Below are 7,500 nucleotides of genomic sequence, written 5' to 3'. Positions count from 1 at the left end.
TTACGCCCATACGCATTATGTTAATTTGCACCTTCTGTGCAGCAGTGACGGCAAATAAAGTCAAGTGAAAACTAACAATGCGTGATCCCACATCCAGCTTACTCGGGACGAGTTCAAGATATTCGCCTCACGCATAAATTTTAAATATTATATTCCTAACTTAACGAAGTGGTCTTCGTAATTAACACTAATAATTAATACTACTAATCCTAACAACAAGGGTCAAATAAAAAGGACACAAATTAAATACGTTCATATATCCTCAGTTATAAGTGAAAACAAAAAATAATTGAACAGGAATATAGCCTCTAAATTCAGTATATCAAATATATTAAAACGTACTAAAATCTACGGCCAATTAGCCTGTTATTTCGCCAACAAAAACTGAAAAAGTACACTATTTTTTATTAGAAGTAATTTTTCTGTACCGTTTAATAAGCACATTATCTATTTTTTACATTTTAATTTTCATAGAAAAATCATAAATATTCTATCCTAAAATTCCTGTATCTTTAACCCAACGCGAACCACCTTGTTCAAAACTGCTCAGTTTCCTACCCCTCCTAACAAGGACAACAACAACAACAAAGTAGTTTGTAGGCTTACTCCCCAAGGAAGCGAAAATAAGAAGCATAAACGATCGATAACAATATCGGACAGATCATTTAAGATAATTTATTAATTCGAAACAGGCGTACAGCCAGCCATAATTAACGAACAAAAAAAAAAAAAAGGCCAGAACTGTACAAAAAGAGTATATATAGCAATGCATAGTAACGAAATCTTTCATTGCAGTAGAACTTATGGTAAACCTAAAAACGAAAGTTCGTTTTACATTCAAAATAGACTTTAAAGTATATGGTAATGTACGGTCGTGATTAGAGCTAATAACCCTCAATAGAAAAGCTGTGCTGCAACAATTCAGCCAGAGAGAAAAAACTTCATCATATCTATATCTAAATACCGAAATCCTAAAGAGAACGATAAAAAAAATGCAGGCTTTCAAGGGTGTCCGTGCATATGCAAGAGGCAAAATTTAATATATGGATGATTCAGAATGTTGAAATAAAAAAAAGTAGTTGTTTCACATACAAAGGCAAATAAAACTTTACAAAACGAAGAAACACACGTGACTCTTATGAAATAATATTAGTCTTTGTGAATATTTTAGGAGTAATTTACATATGAAACGTCTAACCGGGCAAGAATGTCGACGGTGAAATACTATTCGCGGATGGGATTACTATATCGAGAAAAGGCTTCTCTTGACTCACATTCTTCTGAGATAATCGAATATCTGTTTTCTGACGATGAAATACCTTAGAATGTGAGTGGTTTACCATTTAATAATCATTTCCTATGCTGGACATCTAATTCTATTCACACTAGATACCTGAATGCCAACTCTACACAAAATTAGGCAAAACCTAAAATAATCTCATTCTTGCTAAAGAAATATATATTTCCAATGTTATGGTTGATAATTGAATAAACACGTGAAAACATTTGCTACCGAACTTTTGCCTGTAATTGTTCTGAGGTGTGTGTGAAATAATTTTGAAATATACACCTGTCTGCAAATAGGGTGTGCAAGGCTGCACAACGCAGCGTCGCGTCTTATAACACATGAGCTTAAAATTATCTATCTATATATTTTATATATATATATATATATATATATATATATATATATATATATATATTATATATATATATATATTATATATATATATATATATATATATATCTACATATATATATAGATATATATATATAGATATATATATATAGATATATATATATATATATATCTATATATATATATATATATATATATATATATATATATATATATATATATATATAATATATATACAGATAATTTTAAGCTCATGTGTTATAAGACGCGACGCTGCGTTGTGCAGCCTTGCACACCCTATTTGCAGACAGGTGTATATTTCAAAATTATTTCATGCCTAATTTTTTCGCATCTAAATAACATGAACACATGTTGGTTACAAAGTTCTTATATACATTGGGGCAACAGTTTCATCAGGATACTGAGGAAGATATCAGCATGCTAAAGCAAGTCCAGTGATCATCCTTTAGTTTTCTGAAAGGACTAATTATTGAGCCGGCTTTACCTTCCCGTCCAGACTTATTCTGTCCACCCTCAGATCTTAAAAGGTACTGACGCCGTAATGGTACTTCTGGCAACAATATAGGCCAGGTCGTAGTTAAAGTTTCGTGGCCGCAGCTCATGCAACATTATCCCGAGACCAACAAAAGATAGATCAATGTTCGGTGGCCTTGAATATACGCTGTTTAGAAAACTCAAATAAGCCGAAAATTTTTTTTTTTCAACTTTCCTCACATAAAATTTAGAACATTTGTCCAAGGATCTTCTATACGATAATGGCTCTTCATCTGTAGTCAGCCAAACAGACAAATAAACGCTGACATCAATACCGTTAGGGGAGAGATAGTGGGCTATCTTGTGGAATTAGAGTTTACGAACCCCTTAAGAGGAGGTATTATTCATTAGGCGATTCTCACACGCAGAAGGACAGGAACTTGATGCGCTATCGTAGGAATCTTTTAAGTGTTAATGTCAGTCGACCCTTAATAGTGGGAATTCTCCCATTAAAAACAGATGTATCACATAAACTTTTGAAAATACGACCAAAACGAAAGAAATACCAACACCAATAATGTTGAAAATGATTCGGAGAAATAACAGCATTTTAAACAGTATATGAAGCTATATCACTCAGAAATATATTCGAGACATATATCTTAGACTATCACTATATCTAAAAGTCAAAAGTATTAAAAAAAAATGGGGGGCAGTGGAACACTTTATATAAGCAAGGCGTGATCCGGCCTCCAGTTTACGCGGGTTCACTAACGAAAATTGAAATATATATTCTATATTTTATTAAAAATAATTGTTCTGTACTATTTAACATGCACATTATTCATTTTTCACATTTTAATTCTAATAAATAAATCATAAATATAGTATCCTAAAATTACTGTATCTTTAAACTCAACGCGAAACAACTTTTCAGAACTTTTTAGGCTTTCTTACCAACCGCCCCCAACAACATCTACAAAGAAGTTTGTAGGCTTGCTCCCCGAGCAAGCGAAGAAGAAAAGGAGCATAAAAACTGTACATGCAAATATCTCCAAGGCCGAGCCTCTTCAAAAGCGCTATGTTGGAACACCAGTTATACTGTTACCCTCTGTCTCACTCGTTTTCAGTGGTAAACTGGAGAGCTTTCAAGTTTGAAGCCGACAGCATCACAAACTTAAGAGAGCGTCCCTTTGGAAACAATATTCTTTTTCCAAGGAAAGATTTTTTTAAAAACCCACGGGACTTTGGCCACAGGAACAAGTTAAGGCAACCATATGGAACGCAAAGAGAATATGAAGAACATTTTGACGAGATAATCAGCTTTAGAAAATACATTGATAAAAAGAAAACATTATTTTGTGAAGGATGCTGACATTCGCAGCCGAAAGAGATGGTCAACATTTTATTTAGTCTCATTTTGGCAGACAGGCTTATGGTTCTTCATTGCATTAGTACCGAATAGTGGAATTGCAATGTAAAAGTTGCTTAATACTGACAAATGCAGCAATGAGGACTTCATCATAAACTGATTATAAACAACAGAAATAGATAGGAGAGGACCATAACAATGTCATTTGTAATGAATAAAAAACAACTAATGGTCGTTAGTCAATTCAGCTGTCGTTATATTAAACTGCAGAAAGGAAAATTCCTTCAAGCCATGATCAAATACTACCCAATGTATTGTAAGTATCAATATATTAATAATGAAAAAAAAAACATATTACGAGAATATTCTTACTCTTCTAATCAAAAATTTCAGTTGCAATAGTGTTCCTCACATTTTAATGGAACGGGTAAGCAAGCTCTCACATGAAGCCTTATTTATTATATCTATTTTCAACGAATTTTCATTTCTGACTAAGTATATGACCCTCCATTCTAGACTCAAGCCTATACTTCATTTTTTTTTTTTATCTTACCTCCCTTCGCATCATTATTATCTGTTTTCTATCACCTTTCCTTCTTTCTCTTCATCAACATTCAAACATACACCATTTTATCCTCCTCTAGGGGTGAAAAGGATGTCTGTGCCAAGGTCACGGAGATTAAAAAGTCGATGAGACTTACAAAAAATCCTGCACACATTTCTGTTTACGTTTAAAAGTACATATACGTAATTCCTATTTACAGAACGCAGAATAAAAGTAAATTCAAATTCATAAAAACAGGAAAAAAACACTACTTATGATTTAAATATATTCATAAAAATATGTATTCAACTTCCTTCAACTGATATTTCAGCTTACGAGAGTTACTTTAATGAATGATATCAAGCTGTTTATTAGGAATATGCATGCACATACGGAGTGACGATGCAACCTCCCAACAGCTGTGACCCTTTCCTCATCCCACGCTGGACGAAAGCTCGAGCTCATGAATACGGTACAATGATCAAACCATCCGTTGGGTCGTTTAAGATTTTTTCTTTTGCTATTTGCAATATTTTGTTTTCGTATCCTTCTGTCTTCTACATACAATACAATTACTACGAAATTAATATACTTTACTTTTCTCACAGCAGTATAACTGCATTTGCGCCTTAGAGAGAGAGAGAGAGAGAGAGAGAGAGAGAGAGAGAGAGAGAGAGAGAGAGAGAGAGAGAGAGTTGTGCCTTAAAAAGAAATGAAAACTAATGATTGATATTCATAAAATATAATTTCAATGCAGGGTAAGTGGCAAAAGAAGATGGGGATTTAATCTGAATTCTATTCTAATTCCGATTCTGAAATTTCGATTTATTAGAAAATAACACGACATAAAACGCTAGTCACAAAGTGAAATTGGTAAATGAGGGAAAATCAGCGGTCTCGACAGCAATCGGGTGTTGTAGTGGAGGAAGAGACAAGAGGGCAACGACTTGGGTTCCTGCAGGTAATCCTGGGCCCAGCGCGCATGCAATGCCGTGGCAACATGCAAGAGGAACAAGAAATTATGACACAACAGAACATAGCGGTATTGTTAGCTGCAAAAGCCAGTAGACGATCCACTTCCCAGCCATCAAATACATGGCAATCGAAGTCTTAAAGGGATTCACGTGTATATGGATAACCTATTAACAAAATCTAAATGGATACGGATCATGTTCTGCAAAGCGTACGGTAATTGTAGAACTCTTAAAACATGGGTATGGGTACATATATATATATATATATATATATATATATATATAATATATATATATATATATATATATATATTATATATATATATATTGTATAAAACACTTAAATCAGTTTCTAAGTTAGAAATGGTACGTGTGTGAGCACTGAACTATAAAATGTATTACATTCATAGCGTAACTCCAGTGAACATCATATATTCTTATATAATGCTTAATGCAACACCAGTATCCCATATTACGAGCAGGTCATATTCCAATGAAACATACAATTTCAAGATACTGTATTGAAAACATAAACTGAAACTCTAAGAGCATAATTTCAAGATTTTAGGGAATATTACAAAGACCAGAAAACATAAAATGTTAAATTATGCCAGATTCCAGTGAGAATTCTTACCTTTGATGAATATTACATTACAGGGAGGTGAAGATCACAAATTTAATTATAACCTTAATCAAGTATTTCTTATAATCAGGAAACTTAAAAGTCTGGTTCTCAGGATAAACTTTTTGTCATTTATGACTTTTGCAGTTGCACTTTTGCGTGAGGATAATATGAACGGCTATTATCTTATGTCAGGCTACCAGTGACACGTGACATGACAGTTATAGTGAAAAGTGTGTATCACCTAAAGGTAATTTATGTCTATGTCGCCCCAAACAAATTCGTATATATTTTGTAAGTGGCAAAGCACTAATACTAAAAATCTGCTGTTGCTTTTATATCAATCCATATACCAACTGCTGTCTCATTAGCGGCAAAGCAACAGTACTTTTCCTTGAATTTTCTCTTATATTATCATAATGCTCTCGAGGTACATTCCCAATAAAACTTATAAGTTTTGAAATTCTGAAGGCGAGATCGGGTTCAGCCATTTATTTCATCATCAAAATTAAGAACATCTTAGAACAAGGGAAAGTTCTTATAAAGTAAAATATCATTTTCAACGTCATTTCCTTCAGACCGTCAACCTCAAGGAAACTGAGATCACTAGTTACTTGGTTTTTCAAAGATTATGAAAGTGAGGTAAAGTGAGGATGAGGATGGGCGATTACGGATAACGACTTAGGAGGGGAAATAATGAAGAAGTTTAGAAAACGAAATGCTGGAAGAAATGACAGGACTACTGGATACGGGACATGACAATTCGATACAGGACACAAGTTCGTACACGGAAAAACATACGGGAATATTCTACATGCCTTACTGATCTTCAAGTAATGAACAACAAGAAGTCATAACGCTGACCTTTCAAATCGGTATAAACATTACCCTAACTTTCTTGCTGTTCAAATTGTATTAGGAGAAGATTCAAGAATTTGCGATGTGCCATGAATCCTTCCTAAGCCTGTATCAATTGATGCATGATGCATGACATGTCTTTATTCGTATTAGCCATCTACCTCTAGCTTCCATTTAAGCACTTAAGCCCCTATTTAAAATGGTTTGAAATCTTATTGTTCCACCTTCATTTTCTTACTTTTCAGGACGGGATGTCAAATGAATGTGGGGAATATACAAACTAAGTAACATAAATCTTGTATATATAAAAACTAGACAGTGTAAGAAGAAATAAAAAATAAAAATGAAAGGTAGGGGGAAAGATTTGCTACAAAAGCTACATATTTTTTGCGCAACGCTCATGGCTTTAATTAACTTTTTCAAAGTTGCTTTCCAAATGGATGAAATCCTCTCTGAAAAAATAGGGAAAAATCTTCACGAAGAGGCCGTGGAAACGCGCGTTACTAAGGCCATTAACACAAGGATTTTACACCCTAACAGAGCTGTTACGATGTAGATTCGTTGCCCGAAAATTTCGTTTGTTAAAGTTAAGGACCCTTTCGACTAGTCTGCAGGTTAATGAAAGTTGTATTTCATCAAACCTTATGATTTTCCATATTCAAATAAAACTATATCTCAATGGTAAAAAAAAAAAAAACTTCTTTACATAATTTCATATTCTAACAACAGGCTATTTGGAATCCTCAGAAAAACATAAACATAGAAATGTTGGTTTTCAACCATGCTACGAGAAACGCTTCCCAAAAAAGAACGTCTTTGAAGGAAATCTGCCTGATGTTGGGAACATCCATGAAACCTCTATTCGGATCTCTGACTCGTGGGAATCGTACCTGTTTCGTCAGCAAGATAAAACCCCTTCATAATCTGCATATGCTAATCAGTTTTTGCTCTCCCGATATATGGTGCATTACTTTGTTACGATGTCTTCATTCTCCT

This window comes from Macrobrachium nipponense, chromosome 3, assembly GCF_015104395.2.
Source record: "Macrobrachium nipponense isolate FS-2020 chromosome 3, ASM1510439v2, whole genome shotgun sequence".
NCBI lineage: Eukaryota > Metazoa > Arthropoda > Malacostraca > Decapoda > Palaemonidae > Macrobrachium > Macrobrachium nipponense.
This window is presented reverse-complemented; position numbering follows the sequence as displayed.